General features: G+C 33.7%; 1 protein-coding gene across 2 annotated transcripts in view; it reads right to left on the bottom strand.

The window, feature by feature from the left end:
• The window catches only part of SPAG16 (sperm associated antigen 16), a 747,944-nt gene that overhangs the window by 279,721 nt on the left and 450,617 nt on the right, over positions 1-17,606 (bottom strand). The window lies entirely within an intron of this gene.

Raw genomic sequence — 17,606 nt, 5'->3', positions numbered from 1 at the left:
ATTTCTAGAGTGTTTTATGATTTATAAATTAAAAATTATACCTATGTAAGGACTGTTACTATTATTTTCTTGATATTATTTTTTGTAAATTAAATTTGATAATATCTCAAAATCATTGACATGAAATAGAAGAGCTAGAGAAGAAAAGGCAAGACCCTGAGGGAGTAATTCAACACATCCTCTATTCAGAAAACAGGACAAAAATATACCATAATTCTTATTCTACATGGAATTGGAGATGAAAAATAGAAGAATAACAGAAGTTTATGTACAGATGAGCAGTATATACATCTAGAAGTTTGATTTACTATAATGACAATAAGGGAACCTATATAAATAGATATGTATATATGAGTATCACATGGCTATATGAGTATATATGCACACACATATATGTACAGATATAGTTTTGGTATTATACATATATAAACTATGTACATGGTTTTCTAGTTTTTAAAAGGACTTAATAAAATTCTAAATTCTGCCTCTGGTACCGTGGGTAAAAATATTAATCAAGTGGTACAAGAAAAACAAAAAGAGAGTGCCGAGTTAGTGCTGTATTTTTCTAGTCTGCTAAAATCTTAACAAAGTCTACTAAATATCAGGAAATTATCAGGACTATGTATTTCTCATAAGTACTCACCCCAGGGATAATATTCTTTCCTATGATGAAACATGGGGGTGGGGGAAGAGAAATAGTGCTTGGACAGAGAAAGGACTATCAAGACCAAAAAATATACCAATTAGAGATATATATATATTTTTTTTTTACTTCATGTGGTGAAATTATATATTTGAAGCAAGCTTAATTAGGTCTCCCAGCTGTAGAGGAGTTCTAGCTGATAGGTTTTGATACACTTGCATGTGTTTGTGTATATTATATGAAAATAATGGGATTACATAATATCTCCTATAACTTAGCTTACTTATTCATCTAAAACTATTCCAGAAAAAGTCTTCCTATGTGTGAAAATTCTGAAAAAATGTAGATCAGAGGATTTTGTAAAATAAAATAAAACCCATCTCCTCACAATATCATCACCGCCACCACCCCCAGCCCCCAAAAGAAATCCACTCAAAAATAACACTGTTTTTTCACACTGACAACATATAGCATTTTTGAACCATGGATTTCAAAAACCACCATAAATCACCAATTTAAGCACATGAAAAGGCAGAAGTACAAACAGTCTTCATTTTTAAAAAACTACTATAAAATAAATTAGAAAATGAGAATACAAACAATTCAGTTGATAAACCCCCTCTTCTACAACCAGCCAAAACCAACTGAAGAAGAAGAAAACTACAAACTCCACACTAAATTAATTATCTTCTATCAAGCAGGACTGATGATGAGCTTTTGAGATGTGTGGGAAAAGAAACCCAAAATACTTGAGCCATACATTCAAAAACTAAGAAAAAAAGGATAACAGAAAGATTTTTAAAAGACAACATCATATATAAAAAAGAAAACTAATTACAAGGTATCCAAGGAATAATGGTTTCAAATGAAAACATAGTAAGATTCACTTAAAAATAATAGAAAAACAAAACAACAACAACAACAAAATGAAAATGAGACAAGGAAAGAAATGAAAAGAGTCTGAAACAAAATGGTTAAAATAGAATATAGGCAAATGAGATCCAATTTAGTATAACTGGAGTCTCTAAAAATTATAATTAAAACAATTGATAAAAATTAATTTTTAAAACACAGTTCAAGGTGGCCTTTCAAAAACAAAAGAAATTTTGAATCAACTTACTGAAAAGTCTTAAGGCATAACAGAGAAAGGCAAATATAAAGAGATGGGCAAAGACAAACTAGGTAACACAGATACTAAACAAAATAAACTTTAAACTAAGATGCATTAAATGGCAAAGGATCATCAGCTTTTAATGCTAGAAACCTCAATTAACAACAAAGATATAACAATTGTGAATATCTGTGCACAAAAGTAATAAAGCAAGCACCTTTGTAAGCAAAAATTACAAAAGATTCAAAGAGACATAAAGATAAACATTAAAAATAGGACATTTTAATACATCAGAACTGGTACAAGATAAATCAAGTGGACACAAGGACAGGATATAGAAGTCCTAAAAACCTAATCAATAAGGAAGGGATATATATATATCTACACCCTAATAATAATGAATACATCTTCTCAAGTACTCAAGGGGCAATCATAAAATCTGATTGTATATTAAGTCACAAAAATGTTTCATAATTATAAATATTATAATTAAAAATCTAACACATTAAAAATTGAAATTATTTAAACATTAAGAAGACAAAAAGGTCATTTTGACTGAAAATAACAAAACAAAAATATGTTATTAAACAACTCTTGAGTGAATGTGGAAATATGAAACAAAATTAAAGAACATATTTAAAAAGAATAAAAATGAAAACACTAACATATATACATATACATATGTGTGTATTAGAATATATATATCAGAATCTGGGACAGAAAGCAGTGATCAAAGGAAAGTACATATTCTTAAACACTTTAGCAATCAAAGAAAATACCTAAATGACTTAATTAAATTATTTGTTTAAAAATCTAGAAATACAAAGAAGAAATTAAACCAAAAGAAAACACAATGAAGGGAATAATGTAGATGTAAGTACAATTTAATGTAGTTCTGACTCTTAGAATGTTATTGTTTCACAGAAAAAAACAACAAATACATAAAACAAAAAAGAGTGTCATATTCTAAAACTGAACATAAACAGAAATGAATGACCCAACATATATCAAATGAATAACATTTGAATAAATAACATTAACTAACGGGGAGACAGGAGATCTAACCCAAATAACTGTTGAATGCAGTACACACTAGCTGGAGTATATGCCTTTAGGCTAAAGACAAAAAGAACTCTAAACAAACAATAAATGCTAATTAGTAGACTCCATTTATTAGATACCTGTGTTGGTAACATTGAAACTACTTTCTGTACATTGTAAGACTGAACATAAAAGTAAATGTATTGTAGATAATAGGATCTATGTTTGTCATTGGCAGAAAGCTGAGTTTTAAATATGGAAAGGGAGAACATAGAATGAATTCCATTATTGGATTGGAATTAGAGATATCAGTATGAATCCATAGCTGACAGATAAATATAGAAGTGTGTGTGTGTGTGTGTGTGTGTGTGTGTGTGTATTCATCTTTATATCTATTTCAAGCTCTGTTTACTAAGAAGAACTAAAAGTTAAGAAGTTACAACTCTTCTGCAGTGGCCAGAACACTAATAGAACATTTGGAGCATTAAAATAATAACAGAAAGGTTATAACTTATTGAATAAAACAGAACTACATTAATCTATCTTGATGTAAGTAAAAAATGAAGGAGAAGGGAAAACTCTTCTGTTCAGCAGAAAACCAACTAATGAATGAAGAAGAAATGATGGGATTAGAAAAGCATGATGGACAACCACAGTAATAATGATAGGTGAAGGTGAGAATTATCAATAGATGCTAAAATGAGAAGACACAAATTATTTAATAATCTCCAAGTAACAAGATATGTATTAATTACAAAATGAAATACTCAGCTCTACAGTGGACATACTTAGCAGAGTCTACCATGAACAAGTGATCAAAGTTAAAATCAACAGTAATGAGATATACCAACATGGGCCTCCTGATAAAATTCCCTGAAAAGATCATCACTTCTGAGGTATTCTGTTAAAGTTTCATAAACTGAATCTAATTAAAAGCAGATATCAAACAAATCCAAATTGAGGGACGTTCTATAAATAACTAGCCTGTACTCTTTCAAATGTCAATATAATGAAACACAAAGACTGAAGAACTAGTTCAGATTACAGAGAGCTAAAGAGAAAACTGAACGCAGAACGTGATCCTGGATTTTCTTTTGTTATAAGGCATTATTGGGGCAATTGGACAAATTTAAATAAGGTCTGTAGATTAGATAATTGTATCAACACTGATTTAATGATCTGCATAATTTTCCTGTGGTTGTTTAAGAGCATGACCTTGTTCGTTGATAGTACACAACAAACTATTTACGGGTTAGGGGATATCATGCCTACAATTTACTCTCAAATGTTTTGGGAAAACATATATGCATGTATAGATTCAGAGAGAGAGAAAAGGATAAAGCGAATACAATACAATGTAACAGTTAGAGAACCTGTTACTTTTCAGTAAGACTGAACCTATGTCTAAATGAATGAAGACTAAATACATGAATGAATGCATAAATAAAACCCTTTCTCATCACCTTTTTTGTCACCTCCATTGTTACCATCTTGTTCCAAGCCCATCAAAGTTTTCTGCCTAGATTGTTGTCTCTCTGCCTCCTTTCAGTCTATTCCCAACAGGATAGCCAGAGAAATGCTTTGAAACTATAAATCAGATAATGTCACGCCTCTGTATCTAACTCTATGGAGGACCCATGCCCTTTTCACACTGTACTGAAATAACTTGTTTACATGTCTTTTTCAACCACTAAACTACAAATTCCTCAAGGAAAGAACTGTACTTTCTGTTTGTCTCATTTCCTCTCGCCCACATCCATCAGAATACTGACACTCCATAAATGTTTATTTTGTGAAATTAATCTATTTAGCACCAATCGTGGAGAAAAATACATGATTATAAATTTGCTGCAATTTTCACCTATTTTACAAGTTTATTAGTTGTTACATAATTTACCTTAATTTGGTTCATGCTGTGTTGATCAAAAACATTTCACTTTTCCTATCATTGCAGGAAAATGACACAAGGCTTCTGACTTCAGAGTCCCACTTTGTGTCTTTCTCTGCTGTCTGATTTATCTGAAAATCTTTTTGTGGCACAGGAATGTGCTCTCTGTTAATAGCTTCTCAGATCTCTACGCAATGTAGTGTTTTTCTGATTTTTCATATAACAGAAAAAAGGTGCCTGCCTCATGGATATTTCTGTTCCTGAGGCCAGCTTATGCCAGAAGAGGTAAAGGACCATTGAATATTTACTCATCCACAGTTCTTATATCTCAACTTTCTCAAACCAGAAAAACCCTGTCATACCTTCAAAGGACATTGACATCGAAAATAAATACAGAATTTGGGGTTTTATTTTTGTCTTTCCTAAATTCATTTTCTTATAATCTCAGGATCTGATATTTACCGATGGCTTACAAGATGCGATTTCCCCCAGAATTCAGTCTAACTCTGAATCCGATTGTGCTTTCTAGATGACTATGGCACTTTAAATTCTCCCCAGCTTCACTCTAGATGGTAGAAACACAGAGTCCTTTGGCAAAGTCTTCCTTTTCCCTCTAAACTGGCCCAGGCTCCAAGCAGCTGTATCTGTGCTTCTCTGTTACTGATACAAGTGATCATTATATCTGCTCAGTATGCTCATACCCTGTCAGCTCCCTATTATTCATTCCGCATTTCATGGCCGTGTTTACTTGTGACTATTGACAAAAATGATTCATTACAGAAGTAGCCCCAGATTCACCATTTGTAAAATGTGTGATTACACAGACGGTGCATTTGGTAGGCGACCATAAAGAACTCTACAGCTCTTTAAGGTACTTTGTTTCTGTAATGCCAGACAAAGTGGGAGCCATGAAAGCAAAGAGGGGTAGAATAAAGCCAAAAGGGCCACTTATCACCTTTGCTTAATTCCTGTGGAACATTTCTGGACCCCTTGCTTTGACAACCAGGCATGAGCAACTTGATTCAAGGATCCCCACCTGGCTTGGTGTGGGACAACCCCCTAAAACACACCCTGAAGCAAATGCTTTAAAGGTCATTTGCTTGGGAGGTGAACACAGGAAGCATGGGCAAGGGAATGGGAAAAGTGAAAAAAAGAAGGGAGAAAGCCACCAAAGTGGTGCTTTGGACACACTATGACCAGCTGGGAATAGAACCCACTGAGGACTCTATGAGGACTCATATAAAACATGTCTCACAATGTCCAACTGAGGGCCAGGGATGCTGAACTATTTATCCACTGATTTCCATCTGTTGCCAGGGATGTTAACTTCCTCCCCTTGAGCCTAGTAAGTTGTAGCATCTAAGAAAAGGCCTCAGGGAAGGAAACCTCAGAGAGATGCACATGTGAGCGCTGAGGTGGGACCTGTCCAGTACAGCTGCAGGTGGATGCAAGGTTACAGGTGAGGCATCAACAGCATCTGCTAATCTCCTAGCTTTATTTTGGTGGCTGAGTAAGATTATATGCATCATTTCTGAACACAGAGCTGTTCAGTGGACACTTAGAGAACTGAATTCACTTGAAAGGCATAATTCATTAATAGAAACCTGTACATTTTTAGTATTGATTTCAGGTGGACCTCAAATTCATAACTATGGCACTAAAATACCAGCACATTTTTATATAATACATGTAAGAGAATACAAAAACTGAAAATGGCTATTTGCAAGTTCCATATATAACACCAAGATAATAAATAAAAATAAATGTGTTAAAATTATGTTTTCCTTTTATTTTTCCATTCTGAGTGACTGAGTAACCTGTTTCCTTTTGAAGATTAGATTAGTAAGGAAAGGCCTAGAGTTAAGTTTGAGTGACTCTTGTTTGTGGGGCACTTCCACATTTTCTAAGCCACTGCATATCTTCTCCACATTCTTTTCTTGTGTGTGTGTGTGTGTGTGTGTGCGCGGGTGTGTGTGTGTGTGTGTGTGTGTGTATTTGGTTTTTCTTTTCTTTAGTCACATACTCCTCTCTATTATCATTCTGGTCCAAGCCACTATCATCATTTGCATAGAAGGATTATAATAGCTACACATGATTTTTCTTCTTCCATCATTTCTCCTCACTCTAAACTTTAGACTGATAAAAGGTAAAGTCATTCCTTCGCTCAAAACTCTCCAGTATCTTCCAATTACACCCAAGTAAAGGCTAAAGTCATCAAAATGACACCATTTTCCTATAATCAGATTTGGCAATCCCAGGGCATAACTATAGAAAATATGGTGAAGACATGATCAATTTGGTGTAATGCAAGTACTGAAGTAGAGTGATTTAGGCACCAGAGTGTACTCGCTTCCACCCATCTCACCCATCATCCAACCACTGATAGATGCTGCAAATCACAGAAAACAACTGGGAAGAAAATATGGAAACTGGAGGGTACTATTACAACAAATTATATATATATATATATATATATATATATATATATATATATATATATATACATATATATGTATATATACACATATATATGTATATATATTATAATTAGTGAACTGAAAAAAGACAATCATGAATTCTATCATTAAAAGAATCACAATAAATTTCAAGAAGCAGTAATTTCCTAAGACAAAGAGAGAAAACATAAAATAATTGAAATTTAACCAAAACATTCCACTAGTATGAATTTAAAACAAAGATACTAGTTAACCAAACTAAATTTTAAAAAAAATATTCAAAATTCTATGTCAAACAACTTAAACATCAATTAAAGATTACATAGAAATTAAGGTTAATGGTAGCCTGCATCTCAAATGAATGCTTAATAAATATATAAAACATTTCAACAATCTTAAAATTATATAATTATATATTAAAACACTTACAAGATAATTTTAATTTATCTAATTGCCCAAATCAAAGTGACAAGAGTGTGGGAAAGTGGGCACACTACTGGATTGCTTGAGGGAGTACTTGAGTAGATATGGTCAACATATTATAGAACTTTTGTCAGTATGATTTAAATGCTTTCTTTAAAATGTAGATGAAACCACTTATAAATGTACCTCAATAAAATGAGCTGACAGGTGTGAAAGGATGTTTTGTGCAGTCTGATTTAGACTATCAAATACATAAGAAACAACCCAAATATCCATTAGTAAGAGACTGTTGAAGCAAACAGTGATGCACCTATATAATCAGTTATAATGAATCTATGGTACCCTGATAATGAGAATGAGAATGTATATGTAATAATATATTTGCTAACTACCATCTCCCCAAAAATAGAGAAAAAATTTAGAAGGTTTGGGGGAAAAAAATCCAAGAACCAATGAAAACTAAGTAACAGTAAACACTGGGATTCCTGATAAGAAAGTCTGGTCAGGACACTGCATTTGGGAAATTTGGACTCAACGATTCTGTAACCACAAGTAATTTTCTGCCTGATCCTCTGTCTTTTCATTGCTACCACTACATGCCTAGTTCTAGGTGGGCGTGCCCCTATGCTAACGTCCTGGAAACCATAAAAACAAACAAAAACAAGCAAACAAAAAATCCCAAACTTTTTCCCCCTTACCTCCCAAATTTCATACGTATAGTGTTGGTTTTGCCCTCAAATATAAATATTTCTTAGATGTTGGGTAGTCAAAACAACAAAGTGTTCATTTTCATTTATCTTTTATAGCAACTTATAATTTCATTTTTGGGTGACTAAATTTGAGATTTTTTTTGCCTTTAAATATAGAACACAAAACTGCCATAAACTGATGTGTCTGATTTTACATCAGTTTACTATGTAAGAATCCAGGGAATGTTATACGATGAGGAAAGGAGTGTACAGAAGGCAGCCTGTCTCCTTTCTCAGTATTTTCTTTACTGAATGAAATGCTTGAGTATAATTAATGGTAAAAAAAAAAAAAAATGATTATATGGAGCATTCATGATTATCCACTAGAAATGCACTTTAATTAATTGTTAATGATTTTCTGGTGCTGTGGATCTACATAACAAGAGATGTAGTTTCACCTTACACTGATAACAACCACTGTAGGATGCCAAAAACACTTGCCAAAAATGCTGCACTTAATTTCTAGTTTCATCAATGGTACCTAAAAATTATAATTAACATGTAGTGCTACAATGAATTTAAAGTTAACACTCTCTTGAAGTACAGCCAAGTCATCACTAATGAAGCATTAATGGGTTGAATGTATAAAAGAATAAATAACAAGTGACAAGATTATTCCTAAGTAATTTCTATATGTTGAACTGAAATTAGGGGACTACAAGCAAGATAGGTCAAATAAACACTCACATGGACAGTGGAATTACAAATTGATGTAATGAATTACAGTACTGAGTTCTTGAAAGTGACAACAACAGACAAAACACTAGGTGAAGCAATCTGCAATGGAATTGTTCAATTTCATTAAGCATCATTTAACCCATCAACCAAAGAGACAGAACTACAAATCATGAAAAAAGACTTGCTACTGGCATTCTCAGCTACCAATAAAGGGAAAAATTACTTGTTTTTTGACTTCCAAATATATACTCCCAATGCTAACACTGTGATTTAATTATTATTTCCATTTAAAAAGAGAATGCTGATTTTGACCAGTATTAAATATCGTGCCTTACTACACACAACCAGGAAGAGAAACTCTCCATTCTATCTGATTTCAAAGACTATATATTCACTACATTATACTCAAGGCAGAAAGGGCTGGAGACAATGCACTACGGTTTCCTTTTGGTCAAACACCTTCTATGATAAAGTACCCTCGATAGTCTTACACGACAATCCTGTATCATGCTACACGAATAAGTCCGAAAATTTATTTTTGCCAAGAGACCAGACATAAGTTTTATCACATTTAAAAAGGTGTTATCTTGTACTCGATTAGGCAGCACATATGCTAAAAAGGTGTTATCCATGGATATTAAATTAAATAATTATTTTTACAATACTTCAATCTTTACTCTTCCCTAAGAACATACGTTATGAGGAGGCAAAGTGATGAAGTTGAATTAGACTTGGGGGGGGTATTTTATTTGGAACAGTTTCAACCCATGTTATACACAGATGCTTACAGATGCCTTTTGACAATCAGATTTTATTTAATGTCATGTTAAAAATAGAGATGGCATGTGGCAGTAAAAAAAATATGGATTTTGAAGCTGGAATGAACAGGGTTGCAATCTCAGGCCGCCACTTACATAGCTGCAGGTCTTTGAAAAAAGTTATTTAACGTCTCTGATCTTCAGTGTCTTCATCTATAACATGGTGAAAATATTCTCTAACTTGAAATGTTGTTTGTGATAATTAAATATAATCATGTACCCAAAGTGCCTGACAGAATAAATACTAGCTATTTTCATTACAGCTATTATTAAAGAACGCAAGAGGAACTGAGTTGTCTGTACCTGCTGTATCTAAATTTTATAACTTCCTAGATGATAATTTATTTCCTAATAATATAAATATTCTCAAATTGATACAAATAACACATTTCAATAATGAAATAAATATTAGGCAAGCATATGGGGAAAAGTTTTTAGAAGATTTAGCCCATGTTATTTTTATTCTAAAGATAAGTTTTTTATACCTAGTATTTTCTTTAGGATTTTCCCCCATCCTAAAATTCAACTCAATCCATACAATTCAATGTAAAAGGCAGTGCAAAGAGGTGTTTTAACTATGACAAGAGTAAAGTGTTATCAAGAATATTTAAGTTATTCTAAACAATTGGTTAGGGATTTTACTTAATCTTATGCCTCTTTATACTACAACTTTACATCTTTATTGGATTAAATTTAAATGAACTGCATGAAGTATGAAGAGATTATTTATAACTTAAATAATTGAAATAATCTCATAAAACTAATCCATCTGTATATTTCCGTTAGAAATACACAGTGATCAATCATTGTTTCCATTGAAAACCTGACACACCCAAATACAAAAATCCAGTCTTCCCATGGCTGGCAACTGTAATGCTATTTATATTAATTGCAAAGGGCAAGGGGAAAAAAATGATGGTACTTGTGATATATGTGCATAAATTTTATGTGGTGTATATAAGATATATAAAGAAATGCAACATTTTATGAGTTAAATAACAATGTTTTGAAACCTTATACTAAATTGATTTCTTTAATAATGATAATTTTATTGTTTATTAAAATACTTATTTTTTAATTTTTAGAAAACAGTGGATTTTTTCAGATAAAACAATTTTCTTCATAAAAAGGAAAACCTCTAATTTATGAGCATCTCTCCCTCTCTCCCTTCCTTACTTCAACATCTATTGAGCAGCTATTTTGCCAACCATTGTGAAATTAGAGAAAAAAACTCAGCATTTCATGACAGACAAACATTAGTGGGCAAACAACTCTAATGTGATATGACAGCTGCTATAAGAATATCTAAAATATATTAAGTCCTTATATGTATCAATATTCTCGGCATGTTATATAATTAACCATTTAGCCCCATTACACTCCTATGTAATATGTACCACTACTGTGTGCATTTTACAAATGAGGGAATTGAAACAGAAAGATTTCAGACAATTGATGCTAAGACCACACTGCTCATAAGCATCAGAATTTGGGTTTGAATTGAGGCAGAATGTGGAGCATTACTGTGCTATAATGTTTGACATAAATACATGATAACATAGGATGTAAGCCCAGGATTCTATAGAAACGATTAAGTACATTTATTTTTTCAATATATCTGCTTGTACCACATTATTGAAGCTACTAGTTATTACACAAAAAGTTAGCAAATTGGTAAGGCTTTCCTTTTTGTGCAAATAAATATTCCTCGCTTGTCAAGTTCAATATTTTAAGTACTTTATTTAAAAAAAAATAGCAATATTCTACGTGCTATGAAATTTTCTTGGTTGCCTCTTAGGGCAGCTAGTCCAGTGGTACAAACATGGAGAGCTTTTTAGGAAAGATGAAGTAAAAATAGAAGCAAACTCACCAGTCGAAGGCAGAAAAGGTATGTTAGGTAGAAAAGAGAAAAAAGGGAAAGGCTTTTCAAAAGAAAGATCATTGTACATGTTGGTTAATTCCACATAGTTAGGGTTTAAATGTGTTTAATAACTGATAGTAGCTGACATTTATTTAGTGAGGGAACTGTGTGATTTTGCATAGGATTTGTGTAATCTAAAGGTCGCTGAATCAAGGTCTCCAAAGCAAGCTGCATCACAGTATCTGGAAAAAATCACAGTGACGCTTTCTTTAAGTATTGCAGTGTATTACTGCAATTTGGAGCACTTTGGATATTTTTAAGCTGGTTAATTTTATGCAAACCAGTCCTTTGATGATTATAACCTTAACAATCATTTCTAATGAATCAGGGAGTAACCAAAAAAATGTTTCATGCCCCCACTGAATTTGACTGCTAGAGTTTAGCAAAGCATTTTTTTTTAAGTTGACCTTAGAGATGAGTTATGCTATCCCCCCAAAACACAAGTAATCCTAATTTGTTGATGTTTTATGTGATGGCAAATATTTGTCAATCATGTGGTAGAAGCAGATATTTTTGAAAATAATAATACAGTTAATCATCCCATCAAAGGAAAGGTGACATTTTAACAGTGAACATAAAAGGGACCATTTTTAAAGGAAATTTGCTCGACGGAACATTTGATAACAGTTGTTTTGAAGAGCTTCATCTGCCAAATCTCTATCAGGGTAATCGCTTTTGAAAGTTCTTGAATTGGACTCTTCATAAAAGTGTAAGAACAGAATTTTCTACATTGTTTCAAAATATGTGAAAACTCCTGATTGCTTTACAAGACCAACTGATTGACCTCAGGATGAACAAAATGCCTAGCAAAATTTTAAGAAAAATGCCTTTGCATAACTGGTGGATGAATTCGACAATCCTGTATATAACTGATAGCAACAGACCATGATACACTGTTTCCCTTTAGCGTTTTGTATCTTTGCAAGGGACCATTTGCAGCTTTGATAGTCGATAAATACAAGCATAGATCTGACTTATGAATCATTGAATTACAGTGTTAAAAAAATCATATTTGAAAATATAAGCATACTGAATCATCTTTTTTTTTTTTTTCATGGAAATGTCATTTTAACACTATCCTAATTTTTCAGTGAGAACCAGCAAAACATTGGAGGCCATAAAATAACAATACAGAATTGAGGTTTCCTGAGTCAGCCACTGGCTAGTTGGCCAATCTTGGGCAAATTACTTTACTCTTCTAAGCCTTTGTTTTTTCAATTGCTAATATAGATAATAATGGTAATTCCAGTAATCATCACATAGACGATATAAGCAAAGTGACGGCACATAGTAGGTATTAAATAAGTGTTAGTCATAATATCACCTCTTGGAAGAGTAAGCTTTGGTACAAAAAGTCAAAGCTATAGTTATACCAAGTATATAGCAATTACTACATTATTTTAAGATAATGTATCTTTATGTCTGCTCCCTAGTAGACTATTTGTTCATTGAGCGAAGGGGCTCTCACAGTCAATAATCCAGAAGCCAGAATGGTGCCTGGCACAAAGATCTTCAATAAATATTACTAAACTGAAGAATAAAACCTAGAGAGAGAACATACAAGCTTTGCCTTTGTTTCCACACTCTGGCTCATGAATAAGGCCAGGCTCCTCTGAGAGGCCACCAGATCCTACATCAGGCAACCAACAGACCTATGCAGGGTGCAAGCTGAACTACAGGCTGAACAATGAGGCAGGCACTAGACAGGACCCAAGAGTGTAACTTTCTTGGTGAATTCTTAGTTTCTCCACTTTATAGGAACTCACAGTGCTTAGTAACTGGATTCTTTGGCTAAAGCTAAGTCAGAACAACACCATATGCTGGACTAGAGCCTGCAGTTAGTCTAGGGAGCAGGCCACAGCCACCAAAGGCTCCCAGGCCATGAACTCTCTGTGTCTGATTCATCACAAGAGACAAAATGTCAGCAACTCTGACCATTGCCAACCCCGCTCTGAACAACTCACAGATGCATTACTCATCCTATTCTATGCTTTACTGTACTGCGAGCACATTCTTTTAGAAAAACATATCAAAGCCTTAATATTTTCATTGGACTTGTGAATAACTCATAATCTCATTGTATTTATTTTAAATGGGTTTCCAAACCACTGGCGTATGTTGGGATTTTTCATGTCACTTTTTGAGAGGGCATTATAAGTTTTCATTAAATGTACTATATCATACATTTTTCTGGCAATATTACAATCTGATTTTTTAATTTCAATAAAATAATTTTCCTGTTTCATAACCTTGAGGAAAAATACTCTGCATGTTGGTTCTGTAAAACAGAACAATTTCATGAGTTTCCAAAATGCAAGCTATTTAATAGCCTCAATTTGGTAATTAGAGAGATTGATATCCCTCTCCTCATCTCTCACAATATTCAGAGCTGATCTGTCCAGTTGACTTAGAGACTGACTTAGAGGTCTGCACATTCATCATCTTTGACAATAAGCTGTTACATTAGGTTAATGATTTAAGACTAGTGTATGTTTGGGAATGGGAGAAAAAGGTTTCAAATTAATTTATAGAAATATAATCCACTGGTCATTTTCAAGTTTCATCAAAAAATATTTTAGAGGATGTCGCAATACTAATTGATCACATTAAAGTGACAAAATGTACTGCTCTTGCTTTACTAAGAAGAGAAGAAAGTCATTCCTGTTCTTTCAGGTTCAGATTTTCAGTATAACCTGACAGTTTTATTATTTATTTATTAAGGGATTAACATAATCTTAAAGTTATTAAGAAGATCAGCATACTATGGATGTGGTTGATAATACAAGTCAAATGATATCATCCATAGCAATGTGTTGCACAGTTTTTACTACCACATGGAACTGTAGTTATTATCCTGGTTACTCTTCTCAATAGCTCCTAATATTCAACTACAAAACTTAATTTATTTTTAACTCCTTCATGAACCTTTGGGATATAACACAGCTAATAATTCCATATTATATAAATAACATATAGCATGTACCTTTTAAAAACTATGCATATTATATGAATTTTTAAAAATCTGGTTATTTCAAGTTTTTTTTGTGTGTGTGTGTTTTAAATAAATGAGGCAGATCTAAAACAAAATTACCAGAGGTAATTATTAGTGAATTATTCTGTTGAATTATACAGTTGTTGTCACACATTATTTGTAGAATTTAGTATCAATATTTTAGTTAACACCTTACATTTTCTAATTATTAATAACTTAAGTAAATTTCCCTTTTGTTTTACATGTTCATTCTAGATTGCATAGATATCAATTTAAATATGCATTTCTTACCATCCAGTTTGAAAATATTTTTAGAAAAAAACACATTCAATTAACTTTATTTCTAATTGTAGATGCATTTCCCAATATTTGTGACTAGCATTTAATTTATACAAAATATTTTAGAGCCCTTTTCCTAGTATTAATGAATATAAAGCTAGTATGCGTACTAACAGTATTACAATAATATTATTAATATAAAATTTAATCTGCCATTAAACCTATTCAGATGTTTATATTTACATTTATATTTATATATATTGTGATTATAGTAATACTTTTGGGATTCACAGCCTTTCTTTGCATATACATCAATCCATATGCTATGCTATATGCTAAAGGCTCTGTGTGGTGCTGAATCCCTTTTCTCCTGCACTTAGAGATACAGTGGGGAATAAAAACAGCACACTAGAGAGATTGCAATATCAGGAAGGAAGGTCACCGTCAATAAACAACTCCATGCATTTAAGGCAGGCATATGAGAGGCAACTTTTCTTAATAACAGTTTTACTTCCAAGCATTAGTGCTCCAGTTTTTCACATGAGAGAAAGTAAATGAGTGACACGCTTTCTGAGAACATTCAGTCATAACACGTTGAGAGACAGGAAAGAAAAAAAAACTGAAATCAAGAGAAAATGAACATAAAATTTAGGTCACTGCTAAATTAATATTTTCTCTATGGGTTTTCCTTTACCAATTACTTTTACATGCACTTCACATCTCAGTATTTGGACTAAATGCATTGAAAACCTTGCTTTTCCATTGATGCTCCATTAGCAAAAGTGAACTCCACTGTATCAGGGTCTAAACTATTTTAATACAAGGAAGAGGTTGTGGGACTATTGTATCCTAAAATTAATCATTCTGGTTTTATTCTTAAGTCACATCTGACACACTTTTCCCACAATGCCCCCTTGGCTTCTGCTTCCTCAGAAGTCTAAAGATCTGCAACATGTGAAGTTGGTGTCTATAAGCTACTTGTAGCTCTACCATTAGCTTTTTCTAGAATATGTGACCCTAAAGACTTGTTCTTTATTCATCCCAAATGAAATTGCCTCAGAGGACTAAATAGCATGTCCTGCCCTCCAACAGATCTTGGGTCCCTGTTTGTATCATCTGTATGATATCATATTCTTTTATTGGTATCAATCATGTATTTTATATGGGAAGATAAACAGGAGAAATTACAAGCTGCATTTCTTTACTGACCCAGGAACCAGGTATTATGGATATTTCTTCCTTTTTGTACAGTCTCCTGGAATCCTAGTTTTCTTTATTATCCTCATCTAATGTTGCTAAGAACGAATATGGAGACTCTGTTTTGCATATCTTGCTTGGCATTCCTCAAATTACTAAAATCTGTACTCAATAAGCCTCTCTATTATTTCTTCTCTTTCCTGAATCTTCAACCCTTTCCTTCCCCCCTGCTCTTACCCCTAACCAAATAAACATTCTGTCTCCTGTCTGAAAAAGAGAAGAACTTTTATTTGATCCTAAACCTACAGCCTTTTCTCCTCTTCATCTTCACAGCCAAAGTGTTTGAAAATGTAGATCCCACATTGTATTTCCATTTCTTCACATGTAAAGCACTCTAGCAGGCACAGTAACCCAGGACTGTCTAGTTTCAGCACTGAAAATCCCATGACCCAGGAAAACCCTTAATCCTAGACAAACTAGGAGTTGGTCACCCTAAATCCCTCCTCCTCCCATAATTTCCACCTCCAATCACTTCAAATTCTGATACACCTCTTCTCTTTAATTCATTCAATCCTGTTTATTTTCACAATCTCCTAGTTCAAATTCTTATCTGCCCCTCACCTGTGGTACTAGCCTCCTCGATGAAATGGATTCCCTTATCCTAATGTCATGCGGGGCGGCCTGCGGGTTCTCTGCTCCAGCTCCCCACACAAGAATGCAGGATATGGTGAGGCCAAAAAGGAACACCCACGGAGCCATAGGTAGGGGAGTCATATCACTATATTCTCACTGGCGGCACTATACTCTCCGCAACCCGCCATCCTAACTGCAATCCGCTCTTGCTAGCTCAGCCACCATCTTCTTGCTAGCCCCCATTTTTTTCTGCTAGCCTAGCCAGGGCAGTTATATTAGTGGCCAATTGCTCACTGGTTACAGCTGACGACCAACTAGCCACAGCTGATGGCCATCCAATCACAGTTGATGGCCATTTACTACCTGAGCCAACACCTTTCTATGTGAGGCCGAGAGCCTGGAAACTGCTTTTTGGGGTTCTGTCCCCACACCTAATATCAAACTTTCTATAAGGCAAATTCGATTATGTTACTCTCCAAGGCAGTATAAAACTTCAGTCAGATACGTCAGGATTCTGTCATCGTCCATCTGTTTACTCTTTCTTGTCATTTCTTCCTTCTCCTATAAGCTCTATTCATACATGTCATTGCTCCCAGTATATGCCATTGTAGTGTCACATCTCATGGCTTTGTACAAGCACTGCCCTTTCCTGGAAGCCACCCTTCACAAGAATACCTGCCATATCCTACTTACACTCCAAAGCTCAGCTCAAGCAAGCCATCCATACTCTTCCAAGCAGGTGAGGGTTTTCCTTCTTGTTTTCCCCCCTGTACTTTG

The sequence above is a fragment of the Rhinolophus sinicus genome, linkage group LG01 (assembly GCF_036562045.2).
Source record: "Rhinolophus sinicus isolate RSC01 linkage group LG01, ASM3656204v1, whole genome shotgun sequence".
Lineage (NCBI taxonomy): Eukaryota > Metazoa > Chordata > Mammalia > Chiroptera > Rhinolophidae > Rhinolophus > Rhinolophus sinicus.
The sequence above is the reverse complement of the archived record's forward strand: the minus strand, read 5'-3'. Positions and strand labels throughout refer to the sequence as shown.